General features: G+C 43.5%; 1 long non-coding RNA gene across 1 annotated transcript in view; it reads right to left on the bottom strand.

Moving 5' to 3' along the window:
* Nucleotides 1-576: 576 nt before the first annotated feature.
* LOC308609226 overlaps nt 577-26,782 on the bottom strand; it is a 32,230-nt gene continuing 6,024 nt past the window's right edge. Inside the window, exon 3 of the long non-coding RNA XR_014014290.1 lies at nt 577-646. This is a non-coding gene — a long non-coding RNA (uncharacterized lncRNA). The remainder of the gene's footprint in view (nt 647-26,782) is intronic.

Genomic DNA, 26,782 nt, shown 5'->3' on the forward strand with positions numbered 1-26,782 from the left:
TCACAACTACTGAAGCCCACGTGCCTAGAGCCCATGCTCCACAATGAGAAGCCACCGCAATGAGAAGCCCACACACCGCAAGGAAGAGTAGCCCCTGCTTGCTGCAACTAGAGAAAGCTGCGCACAGCAACGAAGATCCAACGCAGCCAAAAATAAATAATAAATAAAATAAATTTTTTAATTTAAAAAAAACTAAATTTCCCTTAAAAAAATAAACAGATGGAAAAAAAAAAGTTTTCACTGCCTTTTGAAGCTAAAAAGTACAGCCACTATGTGATAAGTTGTTTCCTCTCGATATTAGAAATAAAGCAGTTTAAAGAGCAAGGGAACTTTTCTAATAGGTCTCAAAGACTTGCATAGATAGAAACACTTGTCTTTTCCTTGCATCCTCTTCTTGGTGCTATGAAACAAGCTCTTTGCTATTGCTTTGTAAGACAGCATGTCAGTTTGCTTTTTACCTGCCAATACCAGAAAATCTAACTAGGAACAGCTTAAACCAGCACTTCTCAAATTTTAACATGGCTAGGAATCACCAGGGGCTCTTTTTAAAATGCAGCTTCTGATTCATTAGGTCTGGAGCATTTCTAACAAGCTCCCAAGCATGCTGATGCTACTGGTAATCGTACTGCATCTTGAGTAGCAGGGGCTTAAACAGAAAAAACCTTTATTACCTCATGCAACAAGTCCAAAGGAAGGACATTCTAGGGTTAGTTCATTCAGAAATTTAATGATGTCATCAAGAACCCAGGTTTTTTCTCTTTCCCCTCTGCCATCCTCAGCATGTTGGCATTGGTCCACGTTTGCCCCCTAATGGTTGCAAGATAGCTGCAGCAGGACCTACTATCACCTACTCACCCAGCCAAAGACAGAGGCAGAAAGACCTTATGTATCTCTTTGAGTTTCCCAGAAGACTTTGCACTCTACCCCCAGAAGACTTTCCCTTATGTCCAACTGACCAGAATTGTGTGTCACAAATGTGTTCCCAAACCAATCACCAGTGATTGCCTTTGACTACTCAAGATTCATCCTCTGAGGCTAGGAAGTGTCCTGACCTTCCTTGAAACACATAGCTTGAACAAAATCAGAGTTCTATTTGTTAGAGAGAAAGGAGGTAACAGGGCTGTTGGGTAGGCAGCCAAGAGTGTCTGCCACAAGCAATGTCCAAGGCTGGACTTCTAATTTACATGGGCACTGCTTGGTTTTTTTAAGAAAGAATTCAAAGCTCACTCTAACAAACACCACTGCAATGAAAAATCTCCATGACCATATGTCTAATCTTCGGCCAATGGATAACACATTCTAAACAATATTAAATGCAACGAGTACAGCCAACTCTAGTGAAACTAACGAAGTTGACTGCTTATTTTTAGCATATTTGTTCTCTGTTTTGATGGCTTCCTATCTTAGTTTGGGCTGGTATAACATAGTACCATAGAAACTGGGTGGCTTACAAAAGAAATGTATTTCTCACAGTTCTGGAGGCTAGGAGGTCTGAGATTAGGGTGCCAGCATTGTCGGGTTCTGGTGAGAACCCTCTTCCTGCTTTACAGATGGCTGCCTTCTTGCTGTGTCCTCACACAGCGGAGAGCAGAGAAAAGAAGCAAGTTCTCTCATGTCTCTTATAAGGCACTAAGCCCATTTGTGAAGGCTCAACTCTCATGACTTAATCAATTCCCAAAGGCCCTAGCTCCTAAAACCATCCCATTGGGGTTTAGAATTTCAACATATGAATTTGCGGGGGGGGGACACAAACATTCAATCTATAGCTTTCCCCATCAACCCATTCTCAGGTCCAGGAATCCAGCACCTACACACGGCCTTCCTGGTTTTTTCAGGGGCCTCTTTTCAGCCATCTACATTTCTCTGGCCAAGTTTCAACCTCTGGACAATGTGGCAGAGGAGAGCTCACCCCTTAGGGCACTAACTAATGGCTTCTAATGGATTCATTTTCTACCTTTCCAAGGCAATGTCCACATTGTAACACAGGCCTTTCACAGCATAATCCCTAGTCTTGAGGACTGGTCTGGTTCACGAGGGAGGGTAGCCTAGTAGAACCTGGAGATGAACGTAGTAGGACTTTATCATTTCAAAAGGAGACTATTTATAAAAATCAAAGATTATTGATCTCTAGATCTCATAATCTTAGCTTTCAAAGGACCAAATGAGAAAAAATAAGTCTTGCAAATAGCTACTAAAAGACTGAAATAAGAGAGTAGAAAGAAAAGAATGTACCATTTATGTGCTCTTGCCATAGGGAGTAGCACCAGCCCTCTTTCTCCATCTAGAAACTCCTTCCTCCTGTGACTTTCACTGATGCATGCACCCATTCTATTCATTCAAACACATACTGAATTTCTACTACATGACCAAAATAAGTCATTCTTCATTTTATCCTAAAAGCCCTGCTGCTAAGTGAAAAGTTATTAAATAAAAAAATGTTTCCATTAATTTCAATGGAAAAAATCATGATATACCTAACCCAACCCGAGATACTGAAACAACTTTTTGCAGATAGAAAAATAGATCAATTGTACAGTGAAAACATGTCTCTATGTGTAATAAACAACAATTTTAAAGCAAATAACTTTGAATTCGTAATATAAGAAAGGAAGAGAGAAGAGTTGTTGGTGAGTGATGCTGGTGGAGGGCGTGTGAGGGAGTCATTCTTTGGAAGGTGTGGAGAGTTGTGACTGACTTTCAGACAGACATGCCATATTGGAGTCAGATGTGCATATTGTTAATTTTCACTTACTTAAGACTTGAACACAGAAGACACTTCTGACATGGATGGCTTTGGCATAACCATAGAAGAAGTAGAATCTCTAGGTTGAAGGAGGAGGAAGTAGAGGTTCATTTGTCTTCTCATATTTCAACAATGGCAGTCCAAAATCAGACTGATTCTCCATCCACTGTATAAGATGTTTCAAGTTTCTCAAATATCTCTTGAAAACTTAACAGGATGTGATGTAATGTCTTAGAACATACAACTGATTTTTTTTTTTTTGGAGTATAGTTGATTTACTATGTTGTATTAGTTTCAGGTGTACAGCAAAGTGAATCAGTTATCCATATACATACATCCACTCTGGTTTTTTTTTTTAGATTCTTTTCCCACATAGGCCATTACAGAGTATTGAGTAGAGTTCCCTTTGCTATACAGCAGGTTCTTATCAGTTATCTATTTTATATATAGTACTGTGTGTATATGTCAGTCCCAATCTCCCAATTTATCCCTCCCCCCCCATCCCCTGGTAACATACAACTGATTTTCATCTTTTCATGATTTGTGAAAATCATACACGGTAGAAATGAGGTCTGCCTCTTCATCCAACATTCACTATTTGCAGTTGGTTACCAAGTTAGCTTGCTAGATTATAGTGTCTGCACTGTGTCTTTCATTGTTTCCCACTTTGCATGCCCTTGGGCACTAGATTAGTCCAGGTCTCCTTCTTGGCTCATGTGAACTCCTCATCCTCCCTTCTAAAAGGCCTCCCTGGGGTTCCCTGGTGGCGCAGTGGTTGAGAGTCCGCCTGCCGATGCAGGGGACACGGGGTCGTGCCCCGGTCCGGGAAGATCCCACATGCCACGGAGCGGCTGGGCCCGTGAGCCATGGCCGCTGAGCCTGCGCGTCCGGAGCCTGTGCTCCGCAACGCGAGAGGCCACAACAGTGAGTGGCCCGCGTACCACACAAAAAAAATAAATAAATAAAAGGCCTCCCTGCTTAGAGGTGGTACACCTAGTGATTAACAGCAAGGGCTGGGGGAGGGGCTAAATGGGTGAAGGAGGTCAGAATGTACAAACTTCCAGTTATAAAATAATTAAGTCGTGGGGATGTAGTGTACACCATGGTGGGTACAGTTAATAATACTGTATTGCATATTTGAAAGTTGCTAAGAAAGTAAATCTTTAAAGTCTTCATCACAAGAAAAAAAATTTGTAACTATGGGGATAAATGTTAACTAGGCTTATTGTGGTGATCATTTTACAATATACACAAATATCAAATCATTATGTTGTACACCTGAAACTAATCAGTTGACAGGGCTTAGGGGCCCCAACCCCCCCCCATGCAGTTGAAAATCACCTATAACTTTACAGTCAGCCCTCTGTATCCAAGGTTCTGCATCCTTGGATTCAACCAACTGCGGATTGTGTAGTACTGTAGCGTATATTTATTGAAAAAGAATCTGCATATAAGTGGACCCGTGCAGTTCAAACTCATGCTATTCAAGAGTCAAGCGTAATGGGGACCTCCCTGGTGGTGCAGTGGTTAAGAACCCGCCTGCCAATGCAGGGGACATGAGTTCGAGCCCTGGTCCGGGAAGATCCCACATGACACGGAGCAACTAAGCCTGTGCGCCACAACTACGGAGCCTGTGCTCTAGAGCCCAAGAGCCACAACTACTGAAGCCCACGCACCTAGAGCCCGTGCTCCGCAACAAGAGAAGCCACCTCAATGAGAAGCCCGCGTGCACTGCAACGAAGAGTAGCCTCTGCTTGCTGCAACTAGAGAAAGCCCACGTGCAGCAACGAAGACCCAACGCAGCCGAAAGTAAATAAATAAAATAAATATTTTTTTTAAAAGAGTCAACTGTAATGTTATATGTCAATTATACCTCAACAAAAAATAAGGAGTAAGGGCTGTGGAGCCAGATTGCCTGTGTTCATATTCTTCGTCTGCAGCTTCCTAGCTTGTGTGATCTCAAAAAATTAATCTTTCTGTGCTTCAATTTTCCTCACCTATATAATGGGAAGATAGTACCTACTTTGGAGAGTTGCTGTAAGATTTGAGTTAAATATAAAGTCCTCAGAACAGTGCATGGCACACAGTAAGCTCTCGATAAGTGTGTTATTTTCGCTTCCCTTTCCCCTACTAGCTATCCTTATGCTGCTCAGAATTATCTTCCTAAATCACCTTAATAACTGCTACCATGTACTGAGTATCTACTATGTGCCAGATACCATACTAGGCACTTTATACACAAGACCTATTTAGTCATTACTCATTATCCCGAGTTTAGAGATGAAACTCAAACTGAGAGGACCCTGGGATTGGGACATGCAGTTCTTCAAAGTGACAGCATGCCCCTACTTGACAAAAGAAGCCAAGAAAGAGGCTTTTCTCCATGCTTGGCCTGAATTCTAAAGGAGGAGAAGCGTCAGGGCACAGATGGGGCTGGGCCAGGAGCAGCAACATGTATCAACGAGACAAAAGTGCGAGGGAGGGGTAAGATTCCGGGCCAGGAGACAGCAGAGGCGACTCTCCCACCTGGAAACTCGCCCTCTGGAGCTCAGCTCAGTTCCCACTCCGTGGGCGGGCGTGCTGGCTTCGAGAGCAGGGCGGGGACAGGGCTGTGCCCCCTAAAACAAGGCCCCAGCCCCTCTTTCCACCTCTCCTCTTGCTGCTTTCCTGCCTCTGGCATGCACTGCAGCCGGAAGGAATTACTTACTGCCTGACACTGTCTCCTCCAGGGAGCTTTTACTGATGAAAAAAGAACTCTCTCCTCATTTGCTCCCACGTCCACATTGATCTGTGCTTCTCTCACGGCGCTTCCCTTGCTCTACTTTTTGGTGGCGCTCTTTGTGTCTTTGCCTCACCCTTTCTTACAAACCAGTGACCTCCTGGAGGCATGGCCTGGTTCACCGCTGTATCCCCTGCCATGCCCACCCAGCACCTGCCAGAACCCCCAGTATGAATGCACGTTATCCCCTTCCCCATTCTCCTCTTTCGGGGTCTCTGCTCTGTGGCAGAGGCTGTATATTATGGGGGTTAAAAATGCAGGCTCCAGAGTTCTGTGTTTGAATCTCAGTTCTTCCACCTCTCGGCTGTGGCTTTGGACAACTCACTGACCCTCTCTGCACCTCCACACTCTCATCTGTGAAATGGGATTGTGTGTGCGAGTAAATGAGTTTGCAAACGTAAAGGATTTACAACAGTGACTAGTTCTCAATACACCCTAGTGACAGTTACATGGAATCTTACTTTTTGAAATCTAGTTCAATTTCAGTTCACCTAACAAAAGGAAAGCACAAGCAGGGAGTTTACATGTGTTCGGCGCTTGCTACACATCCTGTTGGGTTGATTTGGGGGTTCATGTTGGCAGCAAGCCTAACAGGTAGACTGATTTTTCAAACACCTCACTGAAGGTCACCAAATGTAAAAAACCATTGATAAGGATGCTAACAAACTCATTTAGACTTTCTACATCCCATAATATTGCAAATAGAAGTGGGTAAGCCCCATTTTCATTTATCAGTGGTTTGTGGTGAAGGTTGAAGTGGACTCGACCAGCAGAAGCACTTGGAGGCTCCGATAATTCTGCCTTTCCCTCCCCTTTCACTTTCTGGACATGGATTTGGGTTTCTTTCCTCAAGTGACCTGGGTGGTGAATAGATTGTCCCAAGAGCATGAGGCAATTCTGTTCATGGTGTTCCCTGCTGCTCTTTTTCTAGGAAATCCACCTGTGTTCTAAGAAGATGATTACATTCACCTCTGCCCTCAAGCAAGTCATTGAAAAGCTGAGCTAAGGCCAAAGCTTCTCCAAAACAGTTTTGTAGAGATTCAGATGCATAAAATACTCAACTTCTAAGTCCCAAAGAGTCTTAGAAAAGATTGATGGACAAGCTGCCCATCTAATTCACTTCATGTGCAGGCATATTTATATCATAGCAATGTCTCATTTATCTGACTTCTCAGGGAATGAGGACACTCACAGACCATAATTTCTGAAAACTACTGGAGCTAGTTCCTTTGGGTGCCCAAATCTTTTCTTTTTCTAAAAAAAAAATGAAATGATTTCGAAGTGTGATCTACACTGCTGCTTTCTTTAAAAGAGAATATGGAAAATGATTTCATCCAGGGGGACATCATTTCCAGCCTCTCCTCACCGTGACTCAGCCTGAGCGCAGCTTCTTCCCCGCAGAGCAGGCTCTGCTTCCATCCTCCTCTGTCCCAGGTGGAGGTGCCACCAACCACACAGCCCCTCAGAGAACCAGCCTCCACAGCGCCATCTCTCGCACCCCAACCCTGCTGAGTCAGCCCTCAAACCCTGTTGATTTTGTCACCTATTTCTCTCCTTCATTTCAATCTCTATTCCCACTGCCCCATTTCTGGAGCTCACCACCCCCTCTACCTGGACTACTGGCAAAGCCGCATCTCCACTCTGCATTCACTGATGGTCCATGTGAAATACTCACCTGCTAATGTCATGCTGTTGTTTGAAAATCTTTCAATGGCTTCCAGTGGCCTGAAGGATAAAGCCCAAGCTTGACAAAAGAGCATACGACACCCTCAGTGACACAGCCTCCGAGTTTCAAACTTTTCCCTCTAACCTTCCCTTCGTCTCTGATTGAAATACAGCTCTGCTTAAGTTCTTGCACACAGGAGCCTCCAGGCCTTGCTCCTCCTGACTCCTGGACCTGGAATACCTTTCCTCCTTCTCTTTGCCACCTCAGTTCCAACTCTCCCTTTAGGCTGAGGCTCAAGTCCCCTCTTTCAGAAAGACCTCCTTCCCTGCCCATGCTTGTTGGCTGAGATGGATGCTCCTCCTTTGAGGTCCCATAGTGTCCTGTGCATATGATGGGGTCAAGGTGAAGCCCATGCTTAATTTGATCGCGTGATGATATAGCTCAGTCCACTCACATTTTCCTCTCCCTGCTTTCTCTCCCAGCGGCCTCTCACCAAGGCCATCTTTGGGCACATTATCAGTTGCCTCCTAACTCCCATGACATTTTGGGTAGCAGCTTCTAATCTGCAGTGGCCTGGTGAAATGGATAATCAGGCTTATCAGGAATTGTACATCCCAAAAAAGTCAAGAGTGGTTAGGTCGGAATATTGGCATTATGGGTGATATATTTTTCTTTCTACTTTTCATTTTTAAACCAAATTTCCTCTAATGAATATGCACTATACTTATGATAAAGATGTTAAGAATACATACATTTCAGTTAGTAAAGATTTTAATGAAGATCAGTACCTTAGGCTAATTCCTTACAATTTCCAGAGTCTAAGTGTGGTCCCCAGACCAAGACCAGCAGCCTCACCGGGGAGCTTGGTAGAAATGAGAAGTGGGCCCTACCTCAGACTTACTGAATCAGAACCCCTGGGGCTGGGGCCCGGCAATGTGTGCTTTAACAAGCCCCGCAGGTGATTCTGACACACACTCAAGTTTAAAAATCACTGGTTTAAGGAACAAAGTCCAGAATGTTAACATAGGGTTTGGTGACAACTGCTATTTCAGGTGTTCTGGAGCCTTTTTAGTTGTTGCTTATTTCAAAGTTTAGGGCCCTGTCTTCTAGGGGGTATGGCTTCCAAGGAGCTGCCCTCCGAACCCTCATGAGGATGAGTTGCATCTCTTCTGAAAAGGAAGTGCCTAAACATACTGATTTCACGAAGAGGGAAAATATGAACAAAAAATAACATTTTCTCAAGCTAGGGGTGGGGATGGGGTGGGAGGGACTTTGGGTGGTGTTCAGCTGCACCAAAGCAACAGAGACATTAATGATTTAACAGATGGGGGAGCTTACCTGTCTGAAGCAAGGTCCTAGAGTGACACCCCACTGTGTGCTGTGGACAGCGGGCAGGACATGGTGGCAGGCTTCGCTCCCCAGGAGAGGGGGAGGTTCCCAGTTATAGGGGAAGTGACATCAGGTGGCCTCATTAGTTACCAGGGAAACCAGCCCAGGGGTACGCCCCTCACCGCCCCTTCGATAAGAACAATTATTAGCTGGGCCTGAGGCAGGTACCTAGGAAGGTCAGTCCTGTGTGTAGGGTGTAGGGGAAGCAGGCCCTGGTCGGGCAGGGATGTACAGAGAGCAAGAGAACAGCCATCTTGAGTGGCCTGACCATACAGGTGGACGAAGGGTTAGTTTCAGATTTCTTTTTAATGATTCCAGTCATGGATATTTGGACATTTAAAAGATCTTGGTCAGGGGCTTCCCTGGTGGCGCAGTGGTTGAAAGTCCGCCTGCCGATGCAGGGGACACGGGTTCGTGCCCCAGTCCGGGAGGATCCCACATGCCGTGCAGCGGCTGGGCCCGTGAGCCATGGCCGCTGAGCCTGTGCGTCCGGAGCCTGTGCTCCGCAACGGGAGAGGCCACAGCAGTGAGAGGCCCGCATACCGCAAAAAAAAAAAAAAAAAAAATCTTGGTCAAAGGATTGACCGAAAAGTGCTACTACTGTTAGTGGGCCCTGGAAGGGGTCTCCCTTCCTGCAACACTAACAAGACGCAGAGGCCAGGTGTCATTGTGGCACTAACTATGGCTTTGGGGATTGAGTATCATAAGGCAGGCGCCACAGAGGAGAAGAAAGTATCTTTTTTTTCTTTCTGTTCCAGGGAGGGCTTGGGAACTGTACTTTGCTTCAAGCTCTGGAATAACTTGTCAAATTTTTATTTCTTTTCACGTAAGTAAATTTTAAATTAAAAACATAATACAAATTCAAAGTAACATGTGCAGATGGATCACAAGGGCATGTGATGAAACGTAACTCTTCCTTCTATTTTAGAACCCTAGACTTTATCCTCAGAGAAACACTCCTGTTTCTCCTTCTAGGTATATTCTATATATATACAAGTATATGTAAGTTCATATGTCCCCTTTTTGCCCCCAAAGTTTGGTTTTTTTCTATATCTAGTAAGTTGTAACATCTAAGATATTTAGAGCCGCCTCAATTTTTTCACAGCTGTGTAGTATTCCATTGTATGAATGGGATTAATTTATTGAACAAGTTTGTTACACTTGAGTTTGGGAGTACCTTCCTTCCTTTTCCAGCCTTTCACCAAGAGAACATTTAAGCTGGGTGGGCTTCAGCTACAGTTAAACAGTCTTTATTTGCTTCCATGTATTGTATATGTTTTCTATCTCCATAATTTCAGATAACCTGGCATTTGGTGAGCAAATAGTTCCAAGGCTTACCTTTCTCCCTGGGGAGGCATTAACCATCCTTGTAAAAAATTTCTGAGTAACAGGGGGTGATGTCAGCAAGATGGCAGAATGGGAGATCTCCCCTACACACATTCCCCCACAGCAACAATAATTTGGCAGCCATCCACCGACAAAAGTGCCTTCATGGCAGCTTCGGGATCCAGGTAGGAGGTTGCAAAACCCTGGTGGAGCCCCAGACTGAGGAGGGCCATTTTGAGAAGGAAGGCCCACGCCACCAGGGCAGACTTGCAGACTGTGGCCCCAGCTACAGACCCAGAAACAGCCCTGTCTCCCTGTGGACTTGGCCACAGTCTTGTTTGGCCTTGGTCCTGCCATCAGCACTACCCACTAAGGGACCTGGAAGGAGCCATACTGCCCATGCCTTGGATAACAGGCCCCCCAGTCTCAATCCTGGCTGTGGACCCTGAAGCAGCCCCTAGCCCCTCTCAGCCAAGGTTGAGGAGCAGTCCTGCTGGCTCGGGGACCTAGTGGGAGACTGTCCATGCCCTCAGAGGAAGGCCCACTGACCTCAGTCTGTGCATGCTGAAGCAGCCCTGACTCCATTACTACTATTCAAAATAGTGCTAGAAGTCCTAGTCAGAACAATTTAGAAAGGAAAATAAATAAAAGACATCCAAATCAGAAAAGAAGTTAAATTATCTGTTAGCAGATGACATGATCTTATATATGGAAAACCCTAAAGACTCCACCAAAGTGTTAGAAATAAACCTGCACATATATAGTCACTAATCTTTGACAAGAGAGACAAGGATACACGATGGAGAAAGGATAGTCTCTTCAACAAAAGGTGTTGGGAAAACTGGACATTCACATGCAAAAGAATGAAATTGTACCCCTATCTTACACCATACACAAAAATTAACTTGAACTGGATTAAAGACTTACATATAAAACCTGAAACCATAAAACTCCTAGAGGAAAACTCCTTGACAATGGTCTTGGCAATGATTTTTTCGGACATGACACCAAAAGCACAAGAAAGAGAAGCAAAAGTAGACAAGTGGGGACTACGTCAATCCAAAAAGCTTCTCTACATCAAAGGAAGCAATAAACAAAATGAAAAGGCAACATATGGAACGGGAGAAAATGTTTGCAAACCATATATCTGATAAGGGGTTAATATCCAAAATATATAAGGAACTCATACAACTCAATAGCATAAAAACCAAATAATCTGATTTTAAAATGGTCATAGAACCTGAATAGACATGTTCCCAAACATGTATGTCCCAAGACATACAAATGGCCCTCAGGTATACGAAAAGGTGCTCAACGTCACTAATCATCAGGGAAATGCAAATCAAAACCACAGTGAGATATCACCTGACATCTGCTAGGACTGCTATTATCAAAAAGACAATAGATATGTGTTGGTGAGGGTATAGAGAAAAGAGTACAATTCCCTTGTACACTGTTGGTGGGAATGTAAGTTAGTACAGGCATTATGGAAAACAATATGATGTTTCCTCAAAAAACTAAAATTAGAACTACCATATAATCCAGTAACCTCACATCTGCATATACATCCAAAGGAAATTTAATCACTACCTTTAAGAGATATCTGCATTCTCATGTTGTTGGGGTTTTTTTTTGTGGTACGCGGGCCTCTCACTGTTGTGGCCTTTCCCGTTGTGGAGCACAGGCTCCAGACGCGCAGGCTCAGCGGCCATGGCTCACGGGCCCAGCCGCTCCGTGGCATGTGGGATCTTCCCGGACTGGGGCACGAACCCATGTCCCCTGCATCAGCAGGCGGACTCTCAATCACTGCGCCACCAGGGAAGCCCTGCATTCTCATGTTTATTGCAGCATTATTCACAGTAACCAAGATATGGGAACAACCTAAGTGTCTACTGGTGGATGAATGGATAAAGAAAAGTGGTATACATATACAAAGGAATATTATTCAGCTATGAAAAAGGAAATCCTGCCATTTGTGACAACATGGATAAACCTGGAGGACATTATACTAAGTGAAATAAACCAGACAAATACTGAGAAAGACAAATACTGTATGCTCTCACTTATATGTGGAATCTAAAAAAGTCAAACTCGTACAATCAGAGAGTAGAATGATGGTTTCCAGGGCCTGGGGGGTGGTGGGGAAAATGGGAGATGTTGGTCAATGTGTACAAATTTCCAGTTATGAGATGAATAAGTTCTGTGGATCTAATGTATAGCATCATGACTATAGCTAATAATACTGTATCAGGGCTTCCCTGGTGGCGCAATGGTTGAGAGTCTGCCTGCCGATGCAGGGGACACGGGTTCGTGCCCCGGTCGGGGAAGATCCCATATGCCACGGAGCGGCTGGGCCCGTGAGCCATGGCCGCTGAGCCTGCGCGTCCAGAGCCTGTGCTCTGCAACGGGAGAGGCCACAACAGTGAGAGGCCCACGTACCGCAAAAAATAAAAAATAAATAATAAATAAATAAATAAAATAATACTGTATCAGATACCTGAAATTTGATAAGAGAGTAGATCTTAGGTGGTCTCACGACACAAAAAATTGTAACCATGTGAGGTGATGGCTATGTTAATTAGCTTGATTGTGGTAATCATTTCACAATGTATACATATATAAAACCATCACATTGTGCACCTTAAATATACAAAACCTTTTTTTCTCAATGATACCTCAATGAAGCTGGAAAAAAATTTGAGAATGCAGAGACCTCTTTGAGATTAAAAAGATACTGGTCACACAGCAAAACGTGCTGCAGAGGTTAGCGTAGAGAAAAGAAGATAAGTACTGGAGATTTTGTGCAAGTTCCCAGATTTCTTGAAGGCCTTATTTGGAAAAAGAATAGCCCTTGGCATTTTATACTATTTCTTTGAAAAGATGAACAGAACACCCTATAATCATTCCCTCTCAAAGATGTGTTCTATGAATATGTCCCTGGATTAATTATGCCAAATGAGTGGGAATTTGTCATTTTATTTTGTATTCAATAAATATTCTTTGAATTCCTATTATGTGCCAGATACTGGGGATACACATCACTGAGCAAAATCTCTTGAGGCTTATGTTCTAGCAGAGGCCCTGCATTAGTCTGCTAGGCCTGCCACAACAAAAGACTGGGTGGCTTAAACAACAGAAATTTATTTCTCACAGTGCTGGAGGTTAGAAGTCCAAGATCAAGGGGCCTGCAGTTTGGTTTCTCCTGAGGCCTCTCTCCTTGGCTTGAAGACAGCCACCTTCTTGCTGTGTCCACATATGGCCCTTTCTATGTGCATTAGCTTCCTTGGTGTCTTTTCCTCTTCTTATAAGGATATCAGTCATATTGGATTAGGGCCCACCCTTAGGACCTCAGTTACCCTTAATTACCAAATGCAGTCACATTCTGAGGTATTGGGGGTTAGGGCACTGACATATGAATTGGGGGGGCATAGTTCAGTCTGTAACAGGCCCCAAACTAAAAAGTCTCCTACCTGCTCTAAGTATCACTTCTTAAACTTTAATGTGCATACGAATGACCTGAGGATCTTGATAAAATATAGATTTTGGGGCTTCCCTGGTGGCACAGTGGTTGAGAGTAAGCCTGCCGATGCAGGGGACACGGGTTCATGCCCCAGTCCAGGAAGATCCCACATGCCGCGGAGCAGCTGGGCCCGTGAGCCATGGCCGCTGAGCCTGCACGTCCGGAGCCTGTGCTCCGCAACGGGAGAGGCCACAACAGTAAGAGGCCTGCGTACCGCAAAAAAAAAAAAAAAAAAAAAAAAAAAAATATATATATATATATATATATATATATATATATATAGAGAGAGAGAGAGAGAGAGAGAGAGATTTTGATTCAATAGGTCTAGGGTGGACCTTGCGATTGCATTTCTAGCAAGCTCCGGGTAATGCTGACACTACCCATCCATGGAGCACATTTTGGCAAGGCAAAGCCTTCCCCCAAAATAATAATTAAAAAAAAAAACAACTTTGGCCTCTGAACAATTTTACAGAAATAAAGTGAAATTCTTCCCACTGATGTATCATTCCAGATGATGAGACTGAGGCCTTTCTAGAGGTCATTTCTGAAAGCTGGACAGATCATATCAACTCCTTGGGGATGTCATTATTCAGCCGCCGGTCAGTCAGCCCTTTCAGTCCTGGATGCCACCCATTAGGGGCATGACTCCCCAGTTAGCAGCACTAGGCAGGGATTTAGGAGGAAGCTTTAGGGGTCACCACCAGCTAGTGCTCCCAAGCTTGTTAGAGCTGGACAATGTCCTAGAGATGACAACAACTGGCTTCCCAGTGCCTTTTGAGAGAGAAAGAAGCTGAGGTGCAGATATGTGAAGTGTCTGAGGTCACATAGCTGGGGCAGAGCTGGGCCTCGGATCGAGGATGGCTGCACATTAGAAATGCCCAGGCCCCACTCCAGACCAATTAAATCAGAATGCCATTTTTCCCCCAAAGTGCCCCATGGTACAAGGCTAATATACCAGTAGCTGAGAACTACTGTCCAAAAGCACTGTCAGAATTACCTGGAGGACTGGTGAAATCAAAGACTGCCAGACTCCAACCCCAGAGGATCTGGTGCAGTAGGTCTGGGGTGAGGCCCAAGAATGTGCATTCCTAACAAGCTCCCAAGACATGCTGATGCTGGTGCTGCTCGTCTGTCCTGGAGACTATCCCCGTGGTCAATCCATTCACCCAGTCCCAAAGGCAAAGAGCTGTGGTTGCCCCCACTTTTGGTATTTACCCCTCTGCATGCTGTTCTTGACTTTCTCTCATAAGGCTAATTTCCATGATCACTTTTTGTAGATTTTGACCTGATTTTTACCCATTTATAAAACATCCGGGTGTGGGTCAAGGTTAGAAATTGTATTTGCTCTAAGCTCCCCATCCTTCTAGGAAGTGGAAGTGGGATCACCTTGCCTATTCTGAACACGGAATACCAATTCTAAGACTTTCATCAACCCCCTCCAGACACACACATTTTCCTGAGTTGTGTGTGTGTATATGAATCAGAACATGACAATTTCATTTTCCTGAAAATACTCACTGAATTCCAAACTAGTGACTAGGTTCTAGATTATATCAACCCCAAATACTTGAAAGGTCTCCCAGATGTTTGCCAAGCCAAATACAGAGGCATGGCCACCTCACCATGTTCCTCCAGCGGATGTACTTTCCAAATTCAACGAATGGCAAATTTGTATGTGAGGAATCTTTCCCAGCTGCAATTCGAACAGAGAACCTGGGAGTCCAACCAGCAGAGCTTTAGACACTGGAGCTATGGATGGAGATTTGGCTAGGGTAGAGGCAAAGGGCAGGATGACTTTTCCCATCCTTGCTATGATGGCTGTAAGAACCAGAAGATCATGTAAACAGCAGGGGGTTGAGGGGGATTGGCAACCTTCAGAAGAGGGGGGCTGTGGTGGAGAAATGCTCCCAAGCATCGGGAAGAGCCATGGCAGCAGTGACTGGGTCACATGCCAGTGGAAGCTCATTACTCTGTTTTGGTGCAGTGTTAGAACCCCCAGCCCTTGCCTCAGCAGCATGTGTAGGCAGGACATTCTGTCTTTGAGGACTGCAGGCTGGGAAGGACATGGCTTAGGAGCCAGACCCTATTTCAAACCCCCTCCCTGCCACTTACCATTTGTGAACTTGAACATATTCCTACTCTTCTCATCCTTAAAATGGGCATAATATTTACACGTTCGTTGTGAGGGTTTAAACTTAACATGTAAGTCACACAGAGTACAGTGCCTGGTACATAGTAGGCACTCAGTAAGTGGTACTTTTTATTGCCTCAAAATCAAATGTGGATTGAGGTAGGTACACCAGATATCACTTGCACTTTTTTTTTTTCCCACCCATTCAGTCTGAAGAACACACATAAATGCAGTGGAAAGAATAAAAATAGAACATCTGGAGACTTGGATTCTAGTTCTAGCTCTGACTCCAGCAGACCACACGACTTTGGCAAATCAGTTACTTCTGTTCTCTCATCAGTAAAAGGGGGAAATTGTGCCACACAACCTCCAAGGCATCTTCCCCTCCAACATTACATATGGATCTGTGAGGCCATCGAAATGGCTCAAAAGCTCAGTGTTTAGTGTCCACCGGTCCTTGAAGCAGCATTTTCCAAACTTACTTGATAAGAATCACCTGGGAAACTTTCCGGGTGATCCAGTGGCTAAGACTCCACACACCTAATGCAGGGGGCCCGGGTTCGATCCCTGGTCAGGGAACTAGATCCCACATGCCACAACTAAGAGTTCGCGTGCCGCAATGAAGATCCCGCATGCCACAACTAAGATCTGGCATAGCCAAATAAATAAATATTAAAAAAAAAAAAGAGGAGGGAAGAAACCATGAGGAAGATGTAGGACCCAGAAATAAGGAATCCAACACAGGCTAGAAGAGGTGAAGGAGAGTCCTGGGGGCAGCCCTGCTATGGGCCTAGGGAACAAATAATACAGACTGGAGCAATGCCTCCAAGAGAAAATGGAACTGATGCACTATTTAATGTGTTAAACCACACTGAAAGGAATTCTTAAGTTTTCTTAGAGAGTTTAGAGATGAATTGATGAGACATATAAAAAGCAAACAAAAAATAGGTGATAAGTAACTGGGGAAAAACCAAAGTTACATAGGATATAGAATGTGATCATATCTACTATCAACTATGAACAATATTTATATAGTTAAAATAATATAAACACTCAATATTAACTTAACCAAATCTATGCTATAAATATATTGGGGATGGAGGGAAGAAAAAGAATATGTTTAGGGAATTGTCTGAGATAGCTAAATCCTATTCTTCCATAGTAGCTAACTGATAGATAATTCTAAACTTGAAAACTTAAGAAATAGAAGTAATAACATTCTATACAGGAATATATAAAGAATTACCAGAAGAAGCATGTAAAAGATTTGAAAGTAGTTGCTTTTGAGAAGCAGAAAATGGGATTGGGAGTAAGGGGCAGGTGACTGCAGTCTTTTAGTTTAAGACTAGTCATGCCATCATATATATATATATATATTTTTTTTTTTTTTCCCCAGTACACGGGCCTCTCACTGTTGTGGCCTCGCCTCTCCCGTTGCGGAGCACAGGCTCCGGACGCGCAGGCTCAGTGGCCATGGCTCACGGGCCCAGCCGCTCCGCGGCATGTGGGATCTTCCCGGACCGGGGCACGAACCCGTGTCCCCTGCATCGGCAGGCAGACTCCCAACCACTGCGCCACCAGGGAAGCCCACCATCATATTTTTAAAAACAACATATTTATATTAAAAATTAAATTAAAAATAAGTGTTATGTTATTTGGCTTGATAGGATTTTGGATTACCCAGGTGTGTGCATTTGTCAAAACTCAATGAATGTGGGGCTTCCCTGGTGGCACAGTGGTTAAGAATCCTCCTGCCAATGCAGGGGACACGGGTTCGAGCCCTGGTCTGGGAAGATCCCACATGCCGCGGAGCAACTAAGCCCATGCGCCACGACTACTGAGCCTTGCTCTAGAGCCCACGTGCCACAACTACTCAGCCCGTGTGCCACAACTACTGAAGCCCGCATGCCTAGAGCCCAAGCTCCGGAATGAGAAGCCACCTCAATGAAAAGCCCATGCACTGCAACAAAGAGTAGCCCCCGCTCGCCACAACTAAAGAAAGCCCGCCTGCAGCAACGAAGACCTAATACAGCCAAAAATTAATTAATTTTTAAAAACTCAATAAATGTATACTTTAAGATGTACATATTTCATTGTATACACATTTTACGTCAAAAGAAAAAATCGATAAACAAATACAAAAATTCTAATTAATGACATGCATACTGATGTCTGTAACTTACTTTGAAATCCTTCAAAAAATAAGATGGATCAATGAATGGATAGAAGGATGGATAAATATGTGATAAAACAAGTACAGGAAAATGTTAATGGTAGACTCTAGGAGGTAGGTATATAGGGGTTCACTGTAAAATTCTTTCACTTTTGCTGTGTGTTTGAAAAGTTTTATAATAAAATTTTGGAACAAATAAAAACAAACCCAGCACTAAAACTCAAGAGAGAATGTTCTGTCTGGAGTACCAGCTAGGTAAACTTTAATCTTAAAATGCCACTTGCTTTCCAGAAGCATTCTGTAGCCATTTGACCCACAGATGACCAATCAAATCAAAGAGGGTAGTGACACGTGAAGATAAGGGCAGTCTGATATTTCTTGTTGTCATTTTTACCAGTTTTCTACAGGGTATGTATGTGGTTCAACAATGAATATTTAATCTCTCTTAACAAGACTTGTCCTCCAATTATAAATACCCCTGTTGTCACATGCTCATCTATCTCTTAGCTCCAACTGAATTGTAAACTCATCGAAGCCATAGTTTGTAACCTTCAGGGTCACACACCCAGTGGTTCATCAATACCAATTTTACTCTGATATACCACAGAGGAAAAGTAGCTCTCTGGAATAATAGATTTAGGAATGGGTAAGCCAGCATGTCTGGGGAATAGAATCATACAATTTTCATTACAATGACTCTTAGGGCTTGGATCCAGTCTGGTTGTGAAGAAACTAAGAGTAAGAGAGATTAAGTGACATATCCAGAGTGATATAGCTATTTAGTGTGGTTACCTTTGGGTACTTTCTTCTTTATGCCCATTTAAACTATTAAATAAGTTTATGGAATGTGACACACATATACTTGAATAAACACCCACCTTTTCCCCAAAGAGGCACTTGATTTAAAAGGAACTATGGGACTTAAGAGACTGTTACTGAACCAAACTTGGGTCTGCTTGCCTGACGTGCAACAAAGTCAATATACTGACACTGGGTTGTAGTGAAGGAAAGTACAGCATTTGTCGCAGGGCCAATCAAGGAGAATGGGCAGCTCATGTGCAAAAGATCTGAACTCCCTGATGGATTTCAGGGAAGGGTTTTTAAAGGCAACATTAGGTTTGAGGGTTGTAGGGTGCATGATCAGCTCGTAGACATTCTTCTGATTGGTTGGTGATGAGGTCACTGGGTGGCATTTCCAGAGTTAACATCATCAACCTTCACAGTATTAAAAACAAAAAGAAATCAACCTTCTGGTTCCAACCAGTCTGGGGTCTACTTGCTTGTGGTCAGCAAGCAGTTAAGTTCTTCCACTTGGTGGGGTTTTAGTAACTGCAAAACAACTCAAGGATATGGCTCAGGATATTACCTATAACCATTAAGGAGGAACTAAAGGTCCTTGACTTTATTTTATGGCTAAACTATTATTATTTTGTCTTGCTTGTTATTTTTTTGTTTCTGCATTTTCTCACTTCTCTGATTCAATTTGCTCTTTGGAATGCAGGGACAGCCTGGGAGGCTAAAGCTTTTTTTTTTTACAAACAAGAGGTAGAGGACATGTTGGGGGGTGTGGTCTGTCCCCAGGAAGGTCCCACAGAATCCTGCTCAGTTTCAAGACCACTAGATCCTATCCAGTCTGTTTGTGGGGAGAAGTGGGACCAGGAGAACATAGGTGATAGAAGGCTGCCCCACACTCAATTGACAACTCAATGAAAAGTATCTGTGGTGAAAGTACTGATAAATGCTACATTGTGGGTGAACCTCCAGCATATTATGCTAAGAAGCCAGACAAAAAGGTCACATATTGTATGGTTCCATTTATATGAAATACCCCAAACAGGCAAATTCATAGAGACAGAAAGCAGATTGGTGGTTGCCAGGGGCTGGGGGGAAGGCAAATAAGGAGTAACTGCTTACTGGATATGGGTTTTATTTTGAGGTAATTAAAATGTTTTAGAACTAGATAGAGGTGGAACTAGATAGAGATTAGTACATTGTGAATGTACTAAATGTCACTGAATTATTCCCTTCAAAATGGTTAATTTTTTTTTTTTTTTTTTTTTTCTTTTTGTGGTATGCGGGCCTCTCACTGCCGTGGCCTCTCCCGTTGCGGAGCACAGGCTCCGGACGCGCAGGCCCAGCGGCCACGGCTCACGGGCCCAGCCGCTCCGCGGCATATGGGATCCTCCCAGACCGGGGCACGAACCTGTATCCCCTGCATCGGCAGGCGGACTCTCAACCACTGCGCCACCAGGGAGGCCCTAAAATGGTTAATTTTATGTCATGTAAATTTCACCTCAATAAATAAAATACATGTCTAGTGAGAGAGAAAAAAAAACAAATGTAGCAAAATGTTAACAATTGGTGGATCTAGGTACAGACCATCAGGAATTCATTGTATGATTCGAGCAACTTTTCTATTAGGTTTAAAATTTTTCAAAAGAAAAAGTTAATAACAATAAAATATCTCTAGAAAACTAAGAAATCATGTAGTGATATTGCAAAACTGAGGCCACCAGTTGCAATCTAAAATTCATACAGTTTCATATCTATCATTTGATCACTGGCTGTCAAAAATAGGAGCAACTCTTACTTCATTGGCCGGTTAAGATTTCTAGCAGTGAAAATTACTCTTTAGGAGAGTCATAAGCCAACGTTGTTTAACGTGGGAACCTATTAACATGCAAATATCTGAACATCAGTACCTAAAAACACATTTATTGGGTCCCTCTGTACAGTTGGTATTAAGATGTGGATTAACTGAAGGATCTAAGCTTTTGAAATTACATGTGTATATTCTGGCTTTGTCACCATCAGATGAGTCTCACCAATCTACTGACGGCTAAAAGCTAAAGGATGCAAGCTGACTGAGAGTATCACAGGAGAAACATTAGGGGCACAGGTGATCACTTTGACCCTTGCACAGAGTGCTCTGAAACTCAAGCAGTAATGTAGTAAAGATAATACCCCATCCTGTAACCTCATAACGACGAGAGAGGATGGCTTGTCTGCCTCCATTGCATAGTGGGTAAGATGGAGTTAATGCCTCCCTGGTTTCTTAGAGGCCCATGACCTAATTCTAAAGTCTCCATTCAACCATGTCTGAGGTCTTAGACAACAGATCAGTCTGTCTACAGACGGTAAGAGGCTACTTGCTTCTCTGACCAAGATGTACACAAAAAAGTACACAGAGATGCAAAAGGCTGTATCACAATGTGAACATACTTAACACTACTGAAACTGTACACTTAAAAACAGTTAAGATGGTGAACTTAATGTTATGTGTTTTTTACCACAATAATATAAAAAGAGACATAAGACCCAAGTTTTATTTTTCATACAGCAGACCTGAGAATTACTTCCCTTTTTTCTAAAATGAAGGTACACTGCCAGTCTTTAATGCCTGATCTGACTCATCACACTCCAAATGAAATACAATCTGCTCCTACAGAAGAAAAAAAAAAAACCTAGAAAAACACTCAAGCCTCTGCACAAATCTTTGTTGAGTAAGAAAAATGGACATAAGAACAGATTAATGGCAAAAGGACATTAAAAATAGAAAAGAACCATTGATTTGAAGTTGTTACCTCAAGAGATAAGTACCAATAAATACTGGAGAGCAGTGGTCTCCATACATTAGATGATGATGTGAACGAATACATTCTCCTTTAGGGTTGAGATGCAATTTATTGTTTATCTAGACACTGCTTTGGGATTTACCAAATCACTAAAGAGAATGGGAGGTTCAGTTCATAAATATAACTTTCTTAGGATGACAAATACAAGAATTTTCTACTGAAATAACTGAGTTCTTTTTTTTTTGCAAATTTTTGGATTTTCCCAGAATTTTGATCAAGCACATAAAAACAAATCCATGTTCAGTCAACAAGGCGTAATAAGATCTTTAATATTCATGTATGATAAGGAGCTCATCATTGAGATTATAGAGCTGTGATGTCCCATTTGGTAGCCAATATAAACATGTGCCTCTTTAGTTCCCCGACCAGGCATCGAACCCACACCCCCTGCAGTGGAAGCGCGGAGTCTTAACCACTGGACCTCTTAACCACTGGACCGCCAGGGAGGTCCCCACGTGCCTCTTGAGCACTTGAGATGAGGCTGCTCTAAGTTGAGATGTGCCCTAAGTGTATTATACACACCAGATTTCAAAGACTTAGTATGAAAAAAAAAAGAATGTAAAATCTCATTAATAATTTTTATATTGATTACATGTTAAAATAATATTTTGGATACATTGGGTTAAATAAAATATATTATTGAAATTAAGCTCACCTCTTTCACTTTTTTAATGTGGCTACTAGAAAACTTAAAATTACATTGTGTTTCGCATATTTCTATTGGACAGCACTGTAAAAACCATTTGAATTTTCTATCCCATTCTCTCACTCTTTACATGTGTCTGTGTGTTGTATGTAAACCTATACATGTGTAAATATATATTCTGATTATCAAAGTAAGATATGGTCTCTTTTAAAAAGTGGACTATGGGGGACTTCCCTGGCGGTCCAGCGGTTAACACTCCCTGGTCGGGGAACTAAGATCCCACACAACTCGCGGTGCGGCCAAAAAGTAAAAGAAGTAGACTATGTAAAAACCACTAAGAAAGAAATACCGAGATAAACATTCTTCCTTCTTGTAATTAAAATGCCTGTTAAAGCATGACTTTTATGAACACACCACAATTTATATTAAACATTCCACTGGTAAAGAAGTCTACACAAAGTAGCACTGGCACTGATTCAGACAGGCCACTTGAAATTGCTTTTGTTCCTCTGAACTTGTTTCCCAATGGACTTCTCCATTTAGATTAATCTGGTTGGAATAAGAAATGCAAAAATGTAAGCCACTGTACTTGGCCCTACAAATCTCAGAGATGGCTTGGAAATGACTGTTACATAATGAAAAGTGATTTCTGGCTAAGAAATTGCCGAGGATCAGAGAAAAATTACACTGACTGTTGGCATATGGATACAACTGAGTTGAAGAAGCTGGAGTCTTAAATGGCATTGGACTTTGTAAAATGTAGGCTGAGGTGTTTTTTTTTTTTTTGAAGGCAGGAATTATGATTTTTAAAAATCAATGATTGGGGCTTCCCTGGTGGCACAGTGGTTGAGAGTCTGCCTGCCGATGCAGGGGACACAGGTTCGTGCCCCGGTCCGGGAGGATCCCACATGCCGTGGAGCGGCTGGGCCCGTGAGCCATGGCCGCTGAGCCTGTGCGTCCAGAGCCTGTGCTCCCCAACTGGAGAGGCCACAGCAGCGAGAGGCCCGCGTACCACCAAAAAAAAAAAAAAAAAAAATCAATGATTGGGATGAATTGGGAGATTGGGATTGACATATATACACTAATATGTATAAAATAGATAATAAGAACATGCTACATAAAAAAATAAAATTCAAAAAAAATCAATGATTGTCTAGCTTTAATACAATAGTGTAATCTATATAACAGCAGGTTAGAATGGAATTTTCCCACCACAGTTTCAGCTGAGGTGTCTGAACTGCAGATAACAGATACGAGAGTGAGCAGGAGACGAAACCCCAGAAGCAGAAACTACAGGGGAAGTGTTCAAGCTTTGTTTTAAGGCTCTGGGATCTTCAACCAGAACAAGGGCATCATAAGAGGTCAGGGTGTGGGGAGGGGAGGAGATCTGTGAAGAAGTTTCTTTGGAGAGAACTCTTGCTGTGCTTTGAGGGCGGAAGGACCACAACCTCCTTCACTTTTAGCCTTGTGGGGGAGACTTCTGGAGGGCCGCTTGGGAGCTTTGGAAAGTGTTTCCTGCAGAGATATGAAAAGCCGAAGTGGAGGGCTCGGGCCCGGGCATCCAGAGCATCCAAGAAGGGCAGGTCCACTGCTCTGGGGCCCGGTAAGGAGGGGGCTACTGTGTTGGACCAGCTTAAAATCCAGACTTTGTCAAGGGATATAGGAGTATCTCTCGGGGATCAGATGAGGGTCTTGTGGCTCACCTTGAGTCCTGTCTATTGGGCCCCCTAGAGGGAAAAGAGCTTTTTTTTTTTTTTTTCCTCCGTACGCGGGCCTCTCACTGTTATGGCCTCTCCCGTTGCGGAGCACAGGCTCCGGACGCGCAGGCTCAGCGGCCATGGCTCATGGGCCCAGCCGCTCCGCCGCATGTGGGATCTTCCCGGACCCGGGGCACGAACCCGTGTCCCCTGCATTGGCAGGCGGGCTCTCAACCACTGCGCCACCAGGGAAGCCCAAGAGCCTTTTTTTTTTTTTTTCAGCTTTTTAGTGGAAGAGATTAACCGGATTCCTTCAGCTGTTGTAGAGGCTGATTGTTGCATTCCTTTTTAGCCAAATGATTTGTAAAATCTTTGTCCAAAATCATTCACGTATATGATATAACGAGCATACTGAGCAAGCCTGACTCTTGTAATCTGTTTATTACACTACCATTTTCCCGGTCCCCAAAATTCAAAAGCTCTTCTCTCTCCTTAGGCCCCCCGTCCAGTCAGTCCATCCATGTCTTCCTGTGTATGTTTCTAACTGCCCGATCCTTACTGCACCCATACTCTTCATGGCCTTCTCTCATCTGGCACTGTAGAGCTACCTACAACTCTTTCCCGGATAATCCTTACTTGTCACTCTGCTTCCACCCACCACTCCACCACCCCAATACATCCAACGTCCCACTGCCATGCTCATTTTCTTAACTGCACACCTCTGCTCACGTGGTGTTCCTACTCTAAAACCTTCAATGCAATGGTTTGTAACCCTAGGGGTGAGTAGAAGACAAGTTACCTGGGGAGTAGGGGTGGGGGTGGGAGGGGACTGCATTGTGGGAGACTTTAAAACTATACATACGCCTTTCCTAAGACATTCTTCTGCACCCCTCCTCCTCTCCAGGTCTCCCCCCACCTCTAGAGTATTATTACCAATGGGAATATGCTATCTTTGTGACTAGTGGAGATGCAGAATTAACCAAGGCTGTATTAGTTAAAGGTAGCAATGGTTTTGTAACAAATAAGCCTTGAATACTCAGTGGATTTATTTCTCACTCTCATCACAGTCTAACAGGAGTGTTCTGCTTGAACAGCCTCCTACATGGCTATCCAGGGGCCCAGACTCCTTCGACCCTGTGGCTCTGTCTTCCTCATGTGTAAGATGAATATAACAACACTATTCTTGTAAAGCACTACTGTAATGATTAATATGTGAATATATGCCTGGTACACAGGAGGATCAGTATTGTTAGGCGTTCCCTAGTGGGTCAGGATAAGTTCTCTTGACAACCTGTCAACTTACCACACAGGGTCAGTTTTGGGCATTTTGAAATGTGACGTTAACCTTTAGAATCTTTTTACCTCACCATTCATTTTTCTCCTCCTACTCCTAGTCTGTCTTATATTCCACTTCCACAGTATGGAGGCTCTTGTTCTCAGTCATCACAGTTGGAAAATCTCGAACGTCTTCATTACCTCCCCCACCCAAAGTTTCCACTTCCTCTTCACTCCCACTCTAACCCCCAAGGGGTGATATTTTAAAAGACTAACATGCTATTCATCTCTAAGTGTTGTATCACAATGAGTGTTTTCTATAGAGACAAATTCCTCAAGATCCAGTAGAAGGAAAAGCCTTCATTGGAGGGATTTCAAGCATGGAAATAGATGAAGGAGGAGATATCTGGGGAGGTAGATCCTTCCAGGTGAGTAGATGCCAGCTCTGCCTTTCATTCTATTTTTCTTCTTTCCTTCCTTTTACGTTATGCCCAGAAGTTAGTATAAGCAGACCCTTTCTAATGATAAAAACACTGTCTTAATTTTGGACCTAATAATATTTCAGAATAAATGCAGGGAATTCCCTGGCGGTCCAGTGGTTAGGACTCAACTCTCTCACTGCCAAAGGCCTGGGTTTGATCCTGGTCGGGGAACTAAAATCCCACAAGCCGCGCAGCACATTCATTCATTCATTCATTCATCTGTCCAGTGCTAACCTTGTGGAAGCTTTAAAAGATGGTCACAAGGGCTAACCTGGTGGCGCAGTGGTTGGGAGTCCGCCTGCCGATGCAGGGGACACGGGTTCGTGCCCCGGTACGGGAAGATCCCACATGCCGCGGAGTGGCTGGGCCCGTGAGCCATGGCCACTGAGCCTGCGCGTCCGGAGCCTGTGCTCCGCAACGGGAAAGGCCACAGCAATGAGAGGCCCGCGTACCGCAAAAAAAAAAAAAAAAAAAAAAAGATGGTCACAAATTCTCTGACACTCCTCCCATAAACTGGTAGGGTAGGGTCTAATTTTCCCTTTCCACTGTCTTGAATCTGGGCTGGCCTTATTTGGAAGCAACAGAATTTAGGAGAAGTGATGCTATGTGACTTCCAAGGCCTTGTCAGAAGAGGCCCTGTAGCTTCTAGCTAGTTCTCTCTTAATACCTGCTCTCCAGATCTCTCTCTCTCAGAGCCACCATGCTCTGAGAAGCCCAGGCCACATGCAGAGGTCAGGTATAGGTACTCAAGTGGACAGTCCTAATTGCAGTCCTAGCTGTTAGCCAGGACTTGTGGCCCAGCCGCCATGGATGTCCAGCCTGGTCAAGATTCTGATGACTGTAGGCACAGTGGACACTTGACTGCAACTGTGTGAGAGATCCCAGAGAGAACTGTATGGCTGAACCTTCCTTAAATGACTGACTCACACAATGGTGAGCAAAATGAAATTTTAATATGTATAAAATAACCCTAAATTTGAGGGTAATTCGTCATGTTTATTTTTCTTATAATCCTACCTTTAAATAATAAAAAAAAAAGCTCAGAAGTTTTGTTTCCAGCAAAAACTAAAAGGCTCCTGGCCCCATAAGATATTACTACCCTTTCAAAACTTTCTTCCTCAAGAGGAAGAGAAGAGGCAGGTTCCAGCTGATCTTCCAAAATCATAGTCCTTGATTTCAAGCTTTTACCTTCCTTCCAATGTCTCAAAGCAGTGACCAAGAACTAATTCAACACCCTCATATTCTCTCAGAAATCACTTTGAGGGTAGGAAGGGAACACCTAACTTCAATTGAATAAAATAGTGTTTGAATATCCTAGCA

The sequence above is a fragment of the Mesoplodon bidens genome, assembly GCF_964165515.1.
Source record: "Mesoplodon bidens genome assembly, chromosome: X".
NCBI classification, from domain to species: Eukaryota; Metazoa; Chordata; class Mammalia; order Artiodactyla; family Ziphiidae; genus Mesoplodon; species Mesoplodon bidens.